The following is an 11353-nucleotide window of genomic DNA, read 5'->3' on the forward strand; positions in this document are numbered from 1 at the left end:
TGACCCGATTGAACTAAGAGGCTAATCGAATTTGAAAATGGAGCTGATCTCTCGAGACGGACGCTCAACAGTCCCTCAAATATTGTGAGGATGACCAAAAGCAGTTATATTTTTAAACGTTGCTCTAAGATAGAGTGCAACAGATGACAAGTGCGGAAAAATTAAGGTAATGCATGAAAATTGCATGGAAAAAATGGTGTAGGGTTAACGACGGCGACCTAATTCTCGGTAGTTCGAATATTTTTTCTCTGTTTTAATGAAGTAAGGTAAATGATCAATTTATGACAATTAAGGACAACATTCTGCCTTTCAGCCTTCTAAAAGAACAACTGTAAAGATAACCTGTATGAACGTTGCCATAATATATTCATCTTTTTTGTTCGGAAAATTACATGCAAGGACTATCCCAGCTGGTGAATGTCCACAACAAGGGTAGGACAGTATTCCATTTGGCTATAAAAAAAAAAGCAAAAGCACACTGGTCAATTCCCCCCTCCCCCAACAAGTTAATTAAATCAATATATCATAAAATTCATTAATTGTAAGAAATTGCATATACCTCTTTTTTTCCCTTTTGTTTTATTCTCTTTTCATCGGCCACTACTCTGTTGAAAATCATACTCAATCTGGCTGACTAAAAAGTGTGTTATTACATTTTACGTTCTTGCCTTTTGCTAAATCTTGACGCAAAATGTATAATCCAAAAATCATGTTATTACATTTTGCGTTGATCTCGACGCAAAATGTAATAACGCGAAATGTAATAATCCTCAAAAGTGTGTTGTTACATTTTGCGTTATTACATTCTGCGTTGATTTCGACGCAAAATGTAATAATCCAGGTTTAATCCAGGTTGCGTTGTAACACATCCTATTTATCCATACATCTGCCTGTAACTGAACTTGTGTATCAACATGACTGTGTACATTCGCATCAGAGCTGGGGTATTGCTAATGAGCATGTATCTTTAGTACTACCTTTAAAAATGTCTTGATGCTGATGCGTTCTGATCACGTGATTTTCCCGAATCCTTGCAATGCGTGTAGAGTGATCTCAGGAAAGTCATCGTTATTGTTCGTATGTCCGTACATATACGTACTCCGTGAAAAATGTAAGTTGACCGTATGAATGTCTTGGTCGTCCTTGGTCTGATTGTTACATTGAACGATTTCAAAACAAAGCACCGCGTTTATTCGTGATTGTTTCCGCAGTGGGGAAACCGCGTACCTTAATGAAACCGTTTTGAAACCTTCATAAACCGTCGTTTGATCAAAAAGAACCGTGTATATTATTTTTCGAAAAAAAAGTATCAGCATCTCAATTCCATACGGTCTAAGTGCCATGTAGTATTCTTAATTTGAAATATTTTACATTTTATACTGTATAGTGTGACAAATTTTCAAATGGGACGTAAAACAACATATGTTCGATTAATGCTGTGTATCCTAAAAAGAATGCCGAAGTGTGATAGTGATCAAAATTGAAGATGTAGGCCTCTCTTGTAAAATTGTGAAATTGCTTTTTGAAATGCAAAAATTTGTTTGCGGCTGATTTGATGCTTTACACCAGTTTTGCTGTTGGTAATTGTTTTCTTTGGGTAAAATGTTGAATACACCTTTTTAAAAACTATTGTGCTTCTACATTGAATCTATGGTTTTGATGACACTCGAATAATTCTTTTAAAAAATGATGCTAGAATTAATATATCTACATTTAAGTAGTATCACATCAAAGGCTTGGATAAATGCTTGATATAGGCAATATCCGGAAAATATAGAAAAAGTTCACTTGAACTTATTACTTCAATAGACTTCCTTGTAACTTATAGCATCAGTTGTATATCTGGTGAAAATGCTCCGTTAATTTTGATTATGGATGCATGGATATGCCAGATTCATACGCAATTAATGCCTAGATCTAAAAGTTTTTCTAACGGATGTACATGTACATAGATTATGGCAACGTTCATACATATTATCTTTACACTTGTTCTACACCACTTTTTGTTCGGAAAATTACAAGCAAGGGCTATCAGTGCTGGTGAATGTCCACAAAATGGGTACGGCATTAAAAAAATAAATCTTTTTAAACTGTAAAAATACATATTTTACTATTTTCGATTAAAAATCTATTTCCAAAACAACTCAAAACAAAATAATTTTATAATTGTATCTAATAGAACAACTGATAAAGTACACTGCTGTCCTAACTACAGGCTAAATGGAAACGAGTGTGAAGGTCTGTCTGTTTGTTTGTTTGTTTAACGTCCTTTCAAGAAGTTTTATTTTAAATTTGAATGATAACTACTATTATTCGTCATTCACAAATGAACTATAAATTTATTTTTAATATGATGCTTAGAATGTCCATCAGGCTCGATGGGAGAAAAGTGTGGAGTGAAATGTCTCTCTGGATGGTATGGCAGATTTTGTGGGAATCGATGTGCTTGTGAACCACCCATGACATGTGACCCTGCTACTGGATGCACATGTAAAGGCAGCAAATGTCAACTAGGTAAGAATTCAACATATTTAATAATGTCAAAAAAGTGTTTTACATTTCATTTTCAAAACGAAAAATAAAACATTAAGAAAAACTCGAAAAATCAAAATTTATAATTCAGATAAGGCATCAACAGTTTCCCCGGCAAAAGGAATCCAAGAAACTACCCAAGCACCAGATAATGGAATCGAAACTACCACATATCACCTCACCACCAAGAGAATTGGCGGTAATACACATCAAGCGAGAGGAACCCTCAGTCTAGTCGTTCTATATGCACTAGTAATTACTTTACGTCAAATAAGCATTTTAAATACATTTCAGGCCTTAAAACTGGTATTTTCATATTTTTTAGTATCTCACTATTTTTTTCAATACTATACTTCGCGATTTTTCTTTTCGGGAAAATGAAGCTTCGCTATAATGATCATTTATCTTCGGATGACGTTCAATCGCAACTAGCAGTCTCCTCGTAGAGACTGTTTGGAGTTACTTAATATCATAACAATTAATTCAAATCTCGGGGAAATAAATTGAAAAAACCAAGGTGAATTTCAGAATCACTACAGCTGCCTTACGTCTTTGGTTTAAAAATGCTCAAAAGTGATTTAATTTGCACAGCATGAGCTAATAAGGGATGGACAGATTTTCATCGTCCGTTTGTTTCCATTTTTAATTTTATTTTACATGAAAATAAGTGAGTGTAAGGAATTGTATTTACATGCAAAAATTCAATAACATAATATAAGGTTAAACTTCTGTTTTAAATTGACATGAGCTCTATTACTGTTAACTATTGTTTGTGCTTTACCATATGTGTTCAAGTTGTTGACACGACAAATGTCACTAAAGACGAACTGACAACCAGTGTGTCTCTTTTCTAACAATTCTATTATAACTTTTCTGGATTAAAGTTTTTATTATATTCATTTTCCACCTTTTCATAATATAAGCAATAAATTATGCTTTGCAATTGAAAAGTACAAGGATGTGTGCCAAACACGTCCAGAAAATCATAGTTTTAAACATTGGGACTTAAACACACTAGAAACATGCTAGTTTGATATTATATGAAAATTCACACAATTTCCAAGCCCCTTTACATTCTCCTTACCTGTTTCTTACATGTATTCATCCTTAGCAGTGCCTAAAAAAAATAATAAAAGCACATCAAAATTTGATTTTATTATGATTTTATGTCAAAGTTTGAATTCCTTATTCCAACACATTTAATTTGGTAATTATTTATATTTAATTCATATACTGTGAAATCACTAATTTTCGTGGGGGTTTAATTTTCGTTGTTTTCGAGGTATGAAGAGACCGACGAATTTATGTCCACCACGAAATGCAAAATGACTGTTACATACTTAACAACTAAACAATCCTCCATCCACGAAATCAAATATCCATGAACCAAGAGTTTTTCCTCAAACCACGAAAATTTGACCCCATGAAAATTAGCGAATTCACAATATATATTCATATATTGGTTGATATTTTCTGCAATTGACTTTACTTGCAAATTATTATGGTGATTAGTTGTTTTAGAACTGTGAAATATTTCCTTTGCAAGACTGTTTGAATAATTTCCTGTTTTAGGAACACTTCATTATATTTTGAGATTTATTTTCTAAAAAAAAAATTAATTGTCTGAGATATTTTGAAATATTGATAACAATTTCCTGATGAAAGTGTTAGATCTTGTCATTTGGAAGTGAATTACATGTATTGGAAATTAAATTCTAATTAAGCGAGTATGGGATTAAACAAGATATATCCTTATGTAATCTGTACAGTATGTTTCTGTTAAAATATTTCTTGCACAAAAATTGGCTAAACCTAATTTTAATATCTTATTTTATGAGCCAAGAATGCTCATAAAATAAGATATACATTTCTTTACTCTATGAAGTCCTTTGAAATAAACAATCCAGGATAAAACATTGTTGAATTATTGAATATTATATGTTGCTCTGATTGAAATTTTAAAGAAGGATTGGCAAAAAATATGCGCCATATCTTAATTTTGTTTGCTACATTTTTTAAAATTAATTGGATATGCTTCGGAAAATATTTCAAGAAGATATGAATACATTATTTAAAAGTAAAAATATTAGAAAAAAAAAACAACATGAAAATCGATCTGATTTGAATTTATCGTTCACCTTTTTTTTTTTTTATAGTTTGGATGCTTTTCCAAAAGTTTTTTTTTTTCAGCCGATCAGGAGGCGCAGGGGTTAGACTCGATTCGGTTTAGATTTTTGTCTTTAGGCGATCATTAAAAACATTGTTGTTGGATATACCTCGACCCACATTTTTCAAGGTGGGTAGGTAGGTATTTTTTTGGCTTAAAGCGACTATATAGCTGCAAATCGTGTGCTTGTTCATTCAAATTTACCCAATATATCATTAGGGAATAAGGTAAAAAGTTGAAGTCAGCAGTTTGAGAAAAAAATATTCTGTCCTCATACAAAATTAACGCAATTAGAATCTGCCGGAAAATCAAGGGTGGTACAACTTAGATATGTTTACTTGTACCACGTGAATTCTAAAATGGCACGTGCATACAATGTAGGGTTTACAATTATAATGAAATATTGAGTAAAAGCAATTCTCAGAATAAAAATATTAAAACTCTCCGGTAAATTAATAACAGTTAACATTTTAGTCTGCATTCAGACGAATTTAACATGATTAAGTACAAATGTTGACGTTTTGTATATTGGGGTGCAGGAAAGGAAAATCCACCAAATCATACGTCATCGGACAAAATGTCAAATAAAATACCTTTCTGCAGTTTCAATACAATTTGCACTTCAAATGACAATAATTAGCTCTACTGGTCAGAGACCAGAAGAGCTTATGCGATAGTAATGCGTCCGGCGTCCGTCCGTCTGTCCGTCTGTCTGTCTGTCTGTCTGTAAACAATTTTTCAAAATGCTACTCCTCCTACAGTTTTGATCTGATTTCAATATTACTTGGCATAGAAGTAGACTACACTAAGATACATAATTCTGTGTATCGGTTTTTGATTTCGACGAACGATGTTGGCGTTGTTACTAAAAATAGAAATTTCTATGAAATTCTTTCAAAATGCTACTCCTCCTACAGTTTAGGTCTGATTTCAATATACTTGGCACACAAGTAGACTACACTAAGGTACATAATTCTGTATATCGGTTTTTGATTTCGACGATCGGTGTTGGCGTTGTTACTAAAAATAGAAATTTCTATGAAATTCTTTCAAAATGCTACTCCTCCTACAGTTTTGGTTTGATTTAAATATAACTTGGCACACAAGTAGACTACACTAAGATACATAATTCTGTGTATCGGTTTTTGATTTCGACGAACGGTGTTGGCGTTGCTACTAAAAATAGAAATTTCTGTAAAATTCTTTCAAAATGCTACTCCTCCTACAGTTTTGGTCTGAATGCTATATAACTTGGCACACAAGTAGACTACACTAAGATACATAATTCTGTGTATCGGTTTTTGATTTCGACGAACGATGTTGGCGTTGTTACTAAAAATAGAAATTTCTATGAAATTCTTTCAAAATGCTACTCCTCCTACAGTTTAGGTCTGATTTCAATATAACTTGGCACACAAGTAGACTACACTAAGGTACATAATTCTGTGTATCGATTTCTGATTTCGACGATCGGTGTTGGCGTTGTTACTAAAAATAGAAATTTCTATGAAATTCTTTCAAAATGCTACTCCTCCTACAGTTTTGGTTTGATTTCAATATAACTTGGCACACAAGTAGACTACACTAAAATACAGAATTCTGTGTATCGATTTTTGATTTCGACGATCGGTGTTGGCGTTGTTACTAAAAATAGAAATTTCTGTAAAATTCTTTCAAAATGCTACACCTCCTACAGTTTTGGTCTGAATGCAATATAACTTGGCACACAAGTAGACTACACTAAGATACATAATTCTGTATATCGGTTTTTGATTTCGACGAACGATGTTTGCGTTGTTACTAAAAATAGAAATTTCTATGAAATTCTTTCAAAATGCTACTCCTCCTACAGTTTTGGTCTGATTTCAATGTAACTTGGCACACAAGTAGACTACACTAAGGTACTGTAAATCACTTTTTATTCGCGAGAACTTTATTTTCGCGTAATTACGCGAGAAGGTATGCTCGCGAAAATTTCATTCTCGCGTATAATAGAATTCCGTAAGATTATATAGAGTAATGACCACAATTCGTGAAAATTTTGTCTCGCTTATAAAGAGACGATGACTATCTCGCGAAAATAAGGTGTCGCGAAAAATAAGTGATCTACAGTACATAGTTCTTTATATCCGTTTTTGACTTCAATGAACATCTTTACCTTGGTTAATAAAGATAGCAATTTCTGTTACTCTCAAAATGCTACTTCAAATACAGTTTTAGTCTGATTATAATATAATGTGGCATGCAAGTAGACTACACTAAGAACATAAAGAAACTAATTCAAGGATCATTATTCTCTTTTTTGCTAGTGTAAGGTTTCAATTCCCAACTGCGTATTAAGTACTTTCCTCTTCCTTTGCTATAAGTACAAACCAGTAGAGCTTCAGTCTCGACAGAGACTTCTGGTTTTTATATGTCATAAGCATTTTTATGTTGGGTTTACACTTATTTTTTTCTTTGAAAGCCATGGAGATACGAGAAATGATAGCATGTATCAAAAAACCTGTAGAGGGTAGAACCTTCGCGTGCCCCACGTGAATGTCGCCGACATCCAGTTTCTTCTCCATCCAATGATTATATTAATCTCCCAACTAAATTTTTGTCAGGAAATCTTTTTAATTTCAATCCCTATTTTTGGTTTCGTTTTTCGTTTTGGTCGACTTTGTCAATGTACGTAGCAGGCCTACCGGACTTCCCTCTCTTACCATGCTGTTTTGTTTATGAAAACTACGCATGCGTGTATAGCATGGAATATGGAAGCTCGAACTCGTTGCGATGTACATGTATATATTTATGTACCATAAATATTTATTAATTTTAATGATATGATCAGAATTATTTACTTATGAAACTTGTAATTTTCTGAAAGTGTATACATTTATGAGTATGAAAAAATTCCAGATCCTATAGGAAGATTTTAACAAGTCTGTTTTTGAAGAGATGCGCCGTATTGTCACTTTAATAGTATTGATCAAATTGATAATTTAAAAAAAACCTCAGAAATATTGATGTTTTCAATACAAACTGGGTTACTAGACAGATTTAATATTTATTGCTATGAAAATTTTCAATCTAAAAGCATATAAGAGAAATTATATACCTTAGCTTAAAATGAAACAATCTCTATTTCTAATGAAACTAAATTAATTAAAACTTCAAAGTGCTGAAAATAATGATTGGGTGGGGGGCGATTTTGATGGGTTGGTCGGAGTACATCACACAAATCATTTTTTATTGTTGGCCTTACGTGATGGGTTCGATCCAACAACTGGAGGTGGAGACTGTCCTTTTTTTCTTAGAGTGTAACACAGACAAAAGCATAATTATTTTGTTGTCAATGCTGTCAAAAATAACCACTGGTTCATTGTACTAAGATACGCAAAGGTAGATAAAATGTCGCAAATTTCTATTTTTTTCGAAAGTTACTCATGTACATGTATATTTAAATTTTTAATAATTATGAAATATAAAAATAACACAATTGAATTATATTGATGAATAAATGTGAAGAAAAAAAATTTAAGACTACAAAAATCTATAAGAATTAATTATTGTGTCCGAAAAGAACCACTTATACCCAAAAGATAATATCAACTGCTTGTTCCAATCCCAGGAAGAAAAAAATGACTTTCTAGTGTCTGGCGATGGTAAATCTGAAAATAAATAAATGCGTGTTCGGTTCTCGGCACCAAGGATCCTGTACATATTCAGAAGAGAATAGGGAGGGTTTTGTACTTCAAATACTTTCATATTAAGTATTTTAGACAAGTATATCAAAGTTAGAAAAATTAGAGAAAGGAGCGCAGAAGATAAATTAAAGATTTTATTTTAAGAAATTGGGATGAGCTGTATCAGCTAGAGTTGCTCAAGTCTTTATGTTTTTATTGTTTATTTTTTTTCAAAAATATATTTTCTAAATACTTTGTTCTTATTTGTGTTGCTGTCCTCTGCTCTCTGTCATAGTTAAATGTTATCAAACATAGATCTACTCGCATGTTTGACATTATCAAAAAGTATGAAAGAGAGCACGAAAACATAGAGACTTGAGCAAGTCTATGTATCAGCATATCCGTCAATATTTTACACATCCATGTATTGCATCCAAATGACTTTTGGCTCACCTGAGCCGAGGGTTATTGGCTGAATAAACATCTACAGACATGCTAATGAATCTCAAGATATTTCCCAATACATATTACATAAATTATATGGTATACTGTCATGCTGCAATGTATATTAATGTGGTAAAGGTATATAGCTGCAGACAGCCATACTGATGTCAATGTTTTACACTGAAAACAAACATTGTAATATATACAGCGTCGTGCCATAAGTATTCGCGGAAAAATGGCGGACGTGATTTGAGAGTTATCGCGCTTGCAACATAAAAGTCACCCAAATACAACAAAAACAAAACAAACGCTTACCTTTAGTACTTTGTTAAATGTCCCTTGGATCGTATACATGCCATGATGCGTTTTGGGATGGATTTATAAAGGTTTTGAATATATTCTATGGTGAAATTCTGCCAAGTGTGTAAAATAACATCGAACAGCTGATCAGGGGTGGTAATATCTCCGGCGTGATTTTGGATCTGTCTTTTAATTCTATGCCAACAGTTTTCAATGATATTAATGTCCGGACTCTGGGCTGGCCACACCATACCTCGAATATTATTTGCACGTTTATATTCCTCTACAACACGAGCTCTATGTACCGGCACATTGTCGTCTTGAAAAACGTAGTTGTTTGCAAGGAAATGTCGGGCAATAACAGGCCATAGGTGGTTGTCAATGATATTTATATATTTATCGGCATTAATGTTACCTTGTACCTTGCATAAAGTCCCTGGACCATACCAGCTGATGCATCCCCATATCATTACGGAAACTTTGGGTTTTGAAATTCCATACATGCACTCCGGACGGTACGATTCCTGGGCGGATCTCCAGACATACACATGATTATTTTGCCCTATAACCACTTGAGATTCATCACTAAATATGATAGGTTTCCAGTTTTGTTCAACAGTCCATCTTCGTTTGAGGGGGTAGTTCACACTATTTAAAGAAACATTTGGTAGTAAAAATGTTTAATACTCAAAGGTCACCCTATATTTTGAAAAATGAGTGAAAACGACAGCGTGTAGGAAAATCTAAACAATTATTTTTAAAACAAATCAAAAACTGTACTTATCCACGTTTGTCTGAAATTCAAACAGATAATGAAACCCTGCAAACAAATTAACAATAAGTTGCACTTGACAAAAATGCAAAGACCTAAGAAGAGCAAAGGCTTGCAAGAGGACAACAACAGTTTTATATGCTATTTTTTAAAAAATATTAGCGGTCTTGTTGTTCAAATTCATATTCGGGGAGGAAGTTCAATTTCTGGAGGAGTCTATTAAAGAAATTTTTGCTAAAAAACTGAAGGGCTTATGAGAGGAAGAAAACACAATGAGGAATTCACTACATTAAGTTTCTTCATGACAGTGTCCAAACCAACAAGCCATTAAGAGTACATGAGTTTGGGGGGTAATCAGAAGGTTAATGTTTTGTCACACCAACAAAATTTGCCAAATCGTTCAACTTTTGACTTGTTTCATTTCCCAAACTTAGAAAAACAACTATCAGAAAGAAAAAAACAAGTACAGCAAATCATAGGATCTGCCATATTCCAGCATACGAAGGGCCATGCTCAAAAATGTATTCTAAAAACAATTAGAAATTTAATACAAATGTTACGGACACGTATTTTAATTAAAAGAGAATATTTTAGTTAAATCATAAAGACTAAATTATAGAAAAGCGTTTTTGTTTCTTCCCGAGCCCCGATGACATTATTTATTGAACTTCCCTCGTATGTGATGAAGGTAGTTTGCTACATGAGTAAGAAAGCTAACAATTGAGTTAAAGTCATCGTGTTTCTCATAAAACTTCGTTTTTAGGTTACAATGAATGTTTTTTTTTCCTAGTAAAATAACATTTTAAAAATGAAACAATCGTAAGATTTTAATTGCACAGAAAATATACTTTCAAAGTTATAACAACAATATTGCAAAATAATAAAACATTAAACGTAAGCCTGCCAAACTGCAAGGGTAACAGAGAGTCCTATAAATACACTAATTTTATAAATGACTGATCATGTCACAAAATAAGGTGTTAGCATTGTTATTACTTGGAATGAAACGCATTTTGCTTCGGTATATTAATAATAAAGAATAGTTAACAATGAACTTTAAAGCGTTCACACGACCCTACATTTATCACCTTTCTTTAATTCTATGGTTTAAAAGCGGTCCCTATTCAAAAAGTCGATGCACAGAGTACACAAAACGGAAGTAAAATTTATTTTTGTCGCTGTATGTGTGAAGGATCCTTCAAATAAAAACATTTATCTACAAAGACAGAATCTTCAAAGTTGATATATGATATTTTTGTTTTGTCATTGGAAATTGTACGGAAAATAATATTCGATATGAATAAGTCTCATCAAGAAACGTCAAACAAGTATTTAACAGTGGTCGGAAATCATTCGTCAACTGACATCAATCATTTTGCAGACAAGAAACCATCCTTTTCTGAGAATGAATATTATTCAAGCATTGGATATGAATCAGTTTATAACAGAAACTGTACTGATGAATACCTA

General features: G+C 32.8%; 1 long non-coding RNA gene across 1 annotated transcript; it reads left to right on the forward strand.

Annotated features, from left to right (window-relative positions):
* Nucleotides 1–2195: 2195 nt before the first annotated feature.
* Nucleotides 2196–2953, forward strand: LOC134240133 (uncharacterized). Its single transcript, XR_009986373.1, has 3 exons — nt 2196–2238; nt 2362–2514; nt 2624–2953. It is a non-coding gene; the product is annotated as an uncharacterized LOC134240133 (long non-coding RNA).
* The last annotated feature ends 8400 nt before the right edge of the window (nt 2954–11353 follow it).

The sequence above is a fragment of the Saccostrea cucullata genome, unplaced genomic scaffold, assembly GCF_032062105.1.
Source record: "Saccostrea cucullata isolate Sc308-1 unplaced genomic scaffold, CSIRO_AGI_Scuc_v1 ctg17915, whole genome shotgun sequence".
Lineage (NCBI taxonomy): Eukaryota > Metazoa > Mollusca > Bivalvia > Ostreida > Ostreidae > Saccostrea > Saccostrea cuccullata.